General features: G+C 63.5%; 2 long non-coding RNA genes across 3 annotated transcripts; one reads left to right on the forward strand and one right to left on the reverse strand.

The window, feature by feature from the left end:
- Positions 1 to 216: 216 nt before the first annotated feature.
- LOC121022752 (uncharacterized) lies at positions 217 to 4,079 on the reverse strand. The gene is made up of 4 exons (XR_005787092.1): positions 3,859 to 4,079; positions 2,289 to 2,463; positions 794 to 1,462; positions 217 to 374 (listed from the first exon to the last, which is right to left on the reverse strand). It is a non-coding gene; the product is annotated as an uncharacterized LOC121022752 (long non-coding RNA).
- Positions 3,455 to 6,382, forward strand: LOC121022757 (uncharacterized). 2 transcript variants are annotated; one of them, XR_005787098.1, is made up of 3 exons: positions 3,455 to 3,926; positions 5,110 to 5,430; positions 6,129 to 6,382. It is a non-coding gene; the product is annotated as an uncharacterized LOC121022757 (long non-coding RNA). The 2 variants fall into 2 exon arrangements; XR_005787097.1 differs by having other exon boundaries at positions 3,455 to 3,779.
- The last annotated feature ends 2,689 nt before the right edge of the window (positions 6,383 to 9,071 follow it).

Below are 9,071 nucleotides of genomic sequence, written 5' to 3' on the forward strand. Positions count from 1 at the left end.
TCCGGAAGGCACACCTGTGAGCCTTCCCAGCCGTGCACAGAGAACCTGGCCTCCTGTTCCAGACCCGCTTTGGCCAGTGACCTTTAAAGGCCATTTCGCGGGGTTTCCTGTGCTGGTGGCTGAGAGGTATGTCTGCCGGGGTTCCCAGTGCCCCCCCCCCCCCCGCCCCGTGAACTCTGCTGCCCCACCCTGGACACACAGGGAGTGAGGGTGCACCTTTGACATGTGGGATCATGGTGGCGGTGGCTTGAGGCACAGCCCAGCCCAGCGGGACTGGGGCGCTTCCCAAGCGTGAGTGGGGTCGGCCTCTCGAGACTGCTTTGGAGACAGTGGGCACAGGGCTGTTTCTCGGGAAGGCTCAGAACTCCTTACTCCTACATCCGTCAGACACAACGAGAGGCAGATGGGGCCTGGGGGATGGGCACAGGGGATCGGGGTGGGACCCGGGGGAGGAGGTTTGACAGGACAGGGCAAGACGGGGCAGGGTGGGGCGGGGAGAGGCAGGAGCGAGGGTTCCAGGTTGCGAGAGTCCCCTGGGCTCTGTCCCGAGGGAGAAGCAAGTCCTCTTTTGAGCCTGTCCCGGGTCCAGGCTGATGAATGCGGAGACGTGAAGCACTCCCCCCACCGCCCCCCCCCCCGCCCCCGACTCCCTGCCCCAGGCTGGGGGGGAGGTGAGACCCCGCAGCCCACCAGCCGCCCGGGACCGGCAGCCCAAGGGCCTGCTTCCGGAGCCCCCAGAAGCCCCAGTGACCCCACGCTTGGAGACGTTGCCGGGAGCCTTGATTCTGCTTACATTACAAGCGCAAGGTGTTTATGATGTTACTAGGAACAACGATGCCGTTTTGCGTGCGCGGAGGAAGCCTGCGCCCCAGGATGGTTCACCGGTCTGTTCGCACACAATTTCCACACACCTCTAAAGATAACCATTTTAACAGCTTCTGGTATAGACAGCAAGAGGCAGTTACATTCAACAGGGCACAAATCCAATTCCCTCTGCACTCAATTTTACCGGGCTGCAGAATCAATTTGAGCCTGTCAGGGTCTTATTCCGGAGTCTACCCATGCCGGCTCTTCCCCTCATCTCCCTGCCTGTCTCTCCTCTCTCAGGAACTCGGTCCTGCAGAGGAAGATGTGCTGATACAAAGTAACAGCCTTTATCTCTTTACAAGGAAATCTAATTAGGTGTAAAGGGGACACCGAGCTGGGACCAGCAGGCCTGAGGCCTGGAGGATGCTCCTGGGGGCTGCCCACCCCAGGCCACTGCCACCTCTCCAGCCGCCCCAGTCAGGAGGAGGTCTCTCCGGGGTCTTCTGGGGGTCAGCAGCGTCTGAGGCCTCGGCCCCCCGGATCTGCCACGTGGATTTTTGTCCTTGGTCAGAGGAAGCTTCTGCTGTAGTGCTAATGACACAGAGGCACAGCCACACGTCCCCGAGATGTACGTATGTCATTGCCCCCATTTTACCTATGGGAAACGGGCACAGAGAGGGTGAGTAACTTGCCCCGGGTCACACAGCGAGCGTCAAAGCCGAGCGGTGCTCACCCAGAGGCAGTTTGGAGTCTCGTTAGCTCCTGGGGGCACCATGCCGTCCTGTCTCGTGCTGTGGCCCGTGGACAGCCCTTGCATTTACCCGGCCGTATCTGTCCTGTCTTCTGCTAACAGCTCCAGTGTCCCCATTTAGAGCCACCTCTGCCCTCTGGGCCAGCCATGACGGGAGGGGACGCACCCTGGCCCTGCTCTGCTGACTGGGTCGCGCCTCAGAGCTGGCGGCCGCCCTCCCCTGTCTGGAGCCCACGATCCAAGCGGCAGCAACCAAAGTCGGGCCTGGGGCTCTGGCTGGGGCTGACAGGAGGGGCCCTTGGGCAGCAGGCAGGGGGGATTTGTGTGGCGGGGGGGCTGCCCGGGGTCCCCCGTGTAACTCCTGCTTCAGCACCTGCATGACTTACTGCTTCACAGCGTGCTACTCTGTGCACGTGCCAGTGTGGGTGCATGTGTGTGCACGTACGTGTGCACCAGTGTCTGGGTGCGAGTGGGGCTGGGCGGGCAGGACGTTCGGGGCGGGTCCTTCACGTGCGCCCACCAGACTGTGCACGGAGCTGGAGCGCTCCCGAGTGATCACCTCTGAGTTAGCCCCCGATAGAGCCGCTCCGGGAAGACCCCAGGGCGGCCGTCTGCAGCACCCCACCGCCCGCCCACCCAGGCTCCTGAGAGGTCTCGCCAGTCTCCCACTTAGGATCTGGCCAGAGTCGAGGGTGCTGAGGGACCCCTTAGGAGATGTGGTTGCACTCACCTCCCTGAGCCCGTTGATTTCCTCCCTCGTGTCTGTTTACAGGAAAGCTGAGCTAGAAGGAGCTTCCTGGCGAGGACCCGTGTCTGGAAAGCTCGCCAAACAGAACCCAGCCCTCCGGAAGCCCGGTCGGTCGTGTTACCGCCGCGTCCCAGGCATGTAGGGAAAACCTGTGAGTCTAGGGGAGGGACAGTGGGGAGGGTTCGAGGTCAGTCTGGGGCCCTGGGTCCTGGCACGTTCAGCCTCTCAGGACACAGTCCCCTAAACAAAGGAAGGTGCGGGAGTGACACTGTGGCAGCTCAGAAGGTCTGGCAGCTTCCATGCCTACCCTCTTGGGAGCCCTGAATTGGCATGTAAGAAGTTCAGCTGCCCAGACCGTGGTGAGGCAGGTGGGGGACCACGTGGAGGGGCCACGTGGGGAGGCCATGGTAGGGAGGCCAAGAGGGGCTGCCTCTTGCTTTGTTTGGGACCCTCGGCAGAGAACCAGCCAGAGGCTGGGGGCAAGCCGACCAGGAGGGGAGCCGGGCAGGCCCACTCTCTCCTGGGCGCTGTTCCAAAAAGCTCGGTGGTTCACAGAGGCCGCCCGGAGTTGGGCACAGCTAGCGAGCTCGGGGCCACAGGCGGGTCCGGACCCCCGGCCAGGGGCGTCCACGCGCGGACCGCGGCAGCCGGAGACCGGGCGGCCCTCTGCCCCCACTAACTGCGACTTCACAAAGTGATTTAATTTTCGGGGGCTGTTCCTCTTCTGCGAAGTGGAGAGGACGACGGGACCCCCTCGTCGGCCTCTCCGCCTGCACACTTAACCCCGGGCACACGGGCCAGACTCAGGAGGTGTCAGCTGCTACTCCCGTCACTGGGAAAGACCATCGTCCCGGTGCAGGAGGGTAACGATGTGTCCCCAGAACGGGACAGGGGACGGACCTTCTTGTACTGAAGAGTCCTTAGTGATTTTATAACACGTGTGGGTTTTATTCCTGATGTTTCACGCGGCGGGGAGCTGCTGGGACACTGGGGGCTCGGTGGACACTGCCCCACCAGAGACGCGCAGTGTGCCAATGGGGCGGCGGGGCGGCGTTCCCGTGCGGGGCGGGGCCTGGGAGGGGCGGGGCGGCACGGCGCCCCCGTGTGGGGCGGGGCCTGGGAAGGGCGGGGCCTGGGAGGGGCGGGGCGGCACAGAGTCCCCGGAAGGAGGCTTGCTTGTTCCTGGCCGGGCGGAGGCCCACGTGTCGCGCGACCTCCTCAGCTTTCCGCCTGGGGTCAGCTTCCGGTGGGGTTGCATTAACCGTCCCCCCACCCCCCAGCCCGAGTCGTCCCAGCGGCCGGCTCTGTGCAGCCACGTCAAGACCCATCGATGTACTGTCCCCGTCGCTTCCCGTCTGTCCTCTCCCAGCGCTTCAGACCACGCGGTTGCCACGGCGGTGACATGCCCCATAATAGTCCCTGCCTCCTCCAGTAAATGAAGGAAGGGACAGAGGTTTCCCACGGAGCAGTCAGGTGAGGGAGGGGCGGGGAGAGAGCGCCACCAGCCTCACGACCCCCGTCAGGGGAGCGCAGACCCCTGCGGCCACCTCACCTCAGTCTGCACGCTGCTCCCACGTCCGCGTCCGCTGCTGCGAAACGTGGGCGGCACACAGTTGGCGGGTACGAGATGCAGAAGTCTCGCGGGAAGGCCGCTCTGCCAGCGGGTTCTCCGGACGCTCATTGTGACCGCCGTGCAGCCCCGTCAGCTGGGACGGGCGGTGGCTGTGCTGCCGGCGCGCGCTCGGCGGCGCTTCTGTTCCAGTTAGGGGGCGAGAAGGCGGGGGTCACGGCGCAGCGCTCACGCGCTCACACGCGTGGCACCGGGGAGGCCTCTCCTTTCCCTGATGGCCCTCGAGGGAGGGCAGCACGAGGGCCGAGGAGGCCGGCTTAGCCCTCGCGCCGTCTCTCTCCTTCCCGCTCTCCGGCTCTGGCTCTTGTCCCCTGCCTCCATTTCAGGATGGGGGTGCCCCGGCCGCCTGTGCTCCTCCGCGACTGATGGGGCTTTAGGACCCAGGACGAGGTCAACCAGAGGTCGCCGCCCGCTCCCCGAGGTCGAGGTCGGGCAGGGCCCTGGGAGGGAGTCACTGCCCGAGGCCATGGCCAGTGAGGCTCAGGTGTACTGACGGGAATCCGAGGTGGACAGGAGCTGAGAGAGGCAGACCCTCGGACCATCTGGGCCTCTTGGTGCAGGACTGTGGGGAGTCCTCCCAGGGCAGTGGGGAGGGCGTGGGGACCGCAGGATTGGGAAGGGGCCAGAACCCAGGCAGAGAGCAGGAGGCGGTGACACCGGGTGGCGTGTATGCCCCATGGGGCAGTGGGGGGCAGTGGGGGCAGCTCGAGGGGCTCAGGGGCAGAGCGAGCAGGAGGGTGGCTGCAGGGAAGGTCAGGAGCCTAGACGGCCCCTCACCTGCCGCCAAGGACTGTCCCTCTCCTGGCTCGGGGGTCACAGACCACGTCTCTTCCTGCCTGTGGGGTCAGCAAGCAGGATGGGGACCGTGGAGGGGGGCCGGCCTCCCGTCACTGTGGCCCGACCTCTTGGGCCGGACTCTGCTTGTGTACGGACACTGACCTGCTGCTCCCGGAGGGTGTCCTGGACCCCCACCTTCCTCGCCGTGCCCGCAGCCTGGCCCACTTCCTATCTCAGGGCTTCCACTCTCCCCGGGGTGTCCCTGCTGTGAGGGGTCCTCTCCTGTCTCTACCCGCACTGCCCTTTCTCCGGGAAGGCCAGATGCAGCCTTGCCTCCTACAGGCAGTATTCCAGGACTGCCCCAATTGTTGCCTTCTCTCCTTCCTTCTCTTCTAGGACACCTGCTCAGGCCCGGCTGACCGCACGCTTCCTGTGGGACCCGGCTGGACTCTCCATTTCAGGGGTGCTGCAGTGGGCTGAACAGCATACCCCCAAATTCATGTCACCTGGAACCTCAGAAGATGGTTTTAGTTGGAAATAGGTCTTTGCAGATGCAATTAGTTAAGATGGAATGGGCCCTGATTCAATGACTGGGTCCTTGCAAGAAAAGACCCACAGACAGGACACACGGGGAGCGGGGCCACATGGCAATGGAGGCAGAGAGGGGAGGGACACCAAGGATGGGCCACAACAGGGGCTGAGAGAGGCTGGGAGCAGGTGAGAGGGGGTGAGGGGCTGGGAGCGGGTGGGAGGGTGGGAACCGGCTGGAAGCGAGGGGGGGGATGCTGGGAGGGGCTGGGAGCGATGGGGAGGAGCTGGGAACGGGGGGGAGGGGCTGGAAGCGGGGCGGGGAATGCTGGGAGGGGCTGGAAGCAGGTGGGAAGGTGGAGACGGGCTGGAAGCCAGGGGGGTTGCCTGGGAGGGGCCGAAAGGGGCTGGGAGGTCTGGGAGGGTCGGGAGGGGACCGAGCTTCCATCAGAGCTCCAGAAGGAGCGAGCCCTGCCGGCGCTTTGATGTTGGGCTCTGTAGTCTCTGCCCCACAAGGCACTTGTCCCAGCCCAGCGAGACTGCACAGATTAGGCGAGCCGGTTGGGGCCGCGCGTGGTGAAGTGCTGGCTCCCAGGGGACCGTGGGGACAATGACTCCTCCCCCCACGCGCGCGCGCGCAGGCTCGGCTAGCGCCGGCTGCGGCTTTCTCCTCCCTGGTGGTCCTGCGAGCGCGGACCATGCAGTGCGGGCACGAGGGTCGCTGGCACTGCGGTAGGTAGGGTGTTGGGGGGTGAAAAGAAAGTCTTAGGTCTTTTTAAATGTATATCCATTCTACTTGGAACTCGAGCTCAGTTTTAAACTTTTACTACTTTTTAAATTTACAAGTTTGTTTTTTTTTGTTTGTTTGTTTGTTTTTTTAATTTCAGAGAGAGCGTGTGCAAGCAGGGGAGAGGCAGAAAATCACAAGGAGGCACCACGTTCGCCTCGGAGACGACGCGGGGCTCAACCCCACAACCCTGGGATCATGACCTCAGCTGAAACCAAGAGTCAGAGGCTCTGGACTCCTGGGTGACTCGGCTGAGGAACAGACTCTTGATTTCCGCTCAGGTTATGATCTCGTGGTTCATGAGATCGAGCCCCATTCGAGCTCAGCTCTGCTGAGTGTGGAGCCTGCTTAGGATTCTCTCTCTCCCTTTCTGTCTGCCTCTCCCCTGCTTGTGTGCTCTCTCTCTTTCTCTCAAAATAAATAAACAAACAAACAAAAAAGACTCAGTTGACTGAGCCACGCAGGAGCCCCTGGGAATGGGTTTTTAAAATATGGAGGGAATGCGTTCCTTTCATGTTGTTCGCGAAATGCAAGGCAAGGATTCTATTCTGTTAATTTTGCTGTGCCATTGAAGAGAGTGGGTCCTGAAGGATGGTGGTCAGCAGGCCAGGCGCTTCCGTCACCCGTTCCGGGCCCTCCCTGGTGTGGCCCCTTCCACTGAGGCGGTTGTGAGGCAGCTCTGTGTTTCCACTTTACATCAGCGTCCCCGCTGCTCTTGCAAACACGAGCTCAGCGCTCGCGGTCTTAACACACCCCAGACCGAGCTCCTGCACATCCCTCAGAACCCCTTGCTCCCCACCCTCCCCATCTCAGGAAATGGCTCCCCAAGGTGTGGGTTGGGTCATCCTTGATTCTGTCTTGTCTCACCTTCTGTGTCTCATCGTCAGAAAGTCCTGTCGGGTCTATTTGCAAAATATACTCAGAGCCAGACCAAGTGGCACCCCTCCACTATGGCCCCTTGGTGATGAGAGGGAGGGGAGGCGGGCTGGGAGGGGGAAGGGAAGGGGCAGGCCAGTGGGACGTCTGTCTGTGCTCCTCTCCTGCCTCCCGTGTCTCCTCCCCATGTCCGGTCCCCAGTGCTGGCCTGGATGCAGCCACAGCCCTGCACACACCTAGCACAGCGACGTGCCCTGCAAACCCCCAGGGGCGAAGCAATTCGGCCGGGAACCTCCGCCACCTGCTGGCAGGCATCCAGCTTCACCAGCTTACGTGACTAGATGACCCTGGATGTTATCTGACCTGGTGTCAGCCAGCGGTCGAGGGTCATGGCCTCCGGGACATGTGGGCGGGCTGCCTGCTCCTGGCCCGTAGTGTTCCTCCCCTCCCTGAGGTCACCTGCCCACCCTACAGGCCGAGAGGGCATTCCTGGAATGGGCTGCAGGCTGGGACGGGACAGGAGCGGGCTGCTAAGGGTCACCCAAGGTTCACGGTCAGAACAGGAGCAGGGAGTTCTTGCCGCAAGCGCTTATTAAGCACCTACTGTGTGCCAGGCACTGTTCTTGGTGCCCTCTGCCGTAGATTCCAGGCGGGAGCAAACGTGAAAACGAGATAACCCATCATCGGAAAGTGTCACTGGGCCCAACGCCCAGATGGCTACTCCCTGGGCTGACGGCTGGGAGCTCCTCGGGGCCTGGCTTCAGGGGGGCACCTTCACGTGGAAGGGTCATCCCAGCCGCCCTAGGTTGCCCCTAAGTTGTCGGGCTGGTCTGACCTTTTAGAGGGCAGGCCAAACGCACACCCCAGCCAGCGTGCAGACGGGCTTTGCAGCCGTGGCTTGGACCTGGCCCCAGAGGGGGCACAGTGTGAGCTGTCCGCCCTCTTCACGGCCCCTAGGCTGCCTTGATGACGTCCTCTTGAAAATGCAGTACCTAGACTTGGTTTAAAACCTTTTCTTTAAAGCAATACAAAAGAGGAAACGCTTTCCCTGCCGAGGCCTGGCCCCCTGCATGGAGATGACCACCATGTCCAGATTCACAAGGACAGTGCACCTTTTGCAGCCCACACCAGGTCCACGTGGAACGTCTACCCCCTCGTGGGCTTTGGGAGGTTCGCGGGTGACCGGGCCTGGCAGGTGCTTGCAGAGGCTTCTGCCCTCCCCCGGCTCCTCCCAGAGGCTCCCGTGGCTCCAGGGCTGCGAGGGTGTGGACCCATCGCAGGGCCTGTGGTGTAGATGCCACCGGCCCCTGCCCGCAGAGGAGGTCGCGGGGCCGGAGCAGCTGATGAGCCCCCACGGTCACGCAGCCCGCGGGAGGCAGAGCAGGGATGTGAGGGTCTGCAGCCCCGGGGGAGGCTCTGGCTCCAGACACTCCCCGGGTGCACGTCGGATGCTCTGCGGGCTGGGGCTCTCTCGCCTGCTGTGCCCAGACACAGACGACGCACCTGCTGGCCAGCAGCTCACGGGGTCCTGCCCCCCGGCCTCCTCTGCCCGCCCAGGGCTGCCCCAGTGCACCTGCCTCTGTCCTTGTCTCTCCTCTGCGGGCTGCGAGGACAGGCCTGCAGGTTGGCAAACTCGGAGCGTGGGCCCGGTTCACGGCCTGGGCACCTGGCGGGCGCCAGTGGACGCCAGTGCTCAGTGGGCCCACAGCACCCAGTTTTCACGCCTGGTCCCGACTGGATTAACAGAGGGAACCGGGGGCTCCCCCTCCCATGTCCACCTGACAAGGCGCACCCGACTGGGCTCCAGTCTGAACGGCTCACTTCACGAGGACGGCGCAGGTAGCCCACGGGGCTTCGGTGAGCAGACGGCCTGCCCCACAGGAAGAGCTTGCTGACAGCGTAGGGCCCGTGTGCCCCTGGAGGCGGGGCCCGTCAGAGCTCCAGCTCCAGGCCAGCAGTAACCAAGCCCAGCGGGTGCGCCCCTGCGGGCGCCCGACGCGGTTCCTGCCCCCGGGGCGCCAGCACACCGCACGGCCAAGCGTGACACCTAGCGGACAGACGGGACATGGCTCCCAGTGCTCCGGCAGGCTGAGCTGAGCCTCAATCCTGGGAGGAGCCTCAGCCTGGGAGGAGCCTTAGTCCTGGGAGGAGCCTCAGCCTGGGAGGA

Source organism: Herpailurus yagouaroundi, unplaced genomic scaffold, assembly GCF_014898765.1.
Source record: "Herpailurus yagouaroundi ecotype Mexico unplaced genomic scaffold, PumYag 437, whole genome shotgun sequence".
Taxonomy (NCBI): domain Eukaryota; kingdom Metazoa; phylum Chordata; class Mammalia; order Carnivora; family Felidae; genus Herpailurus; species Herpailurus yagouaroundi.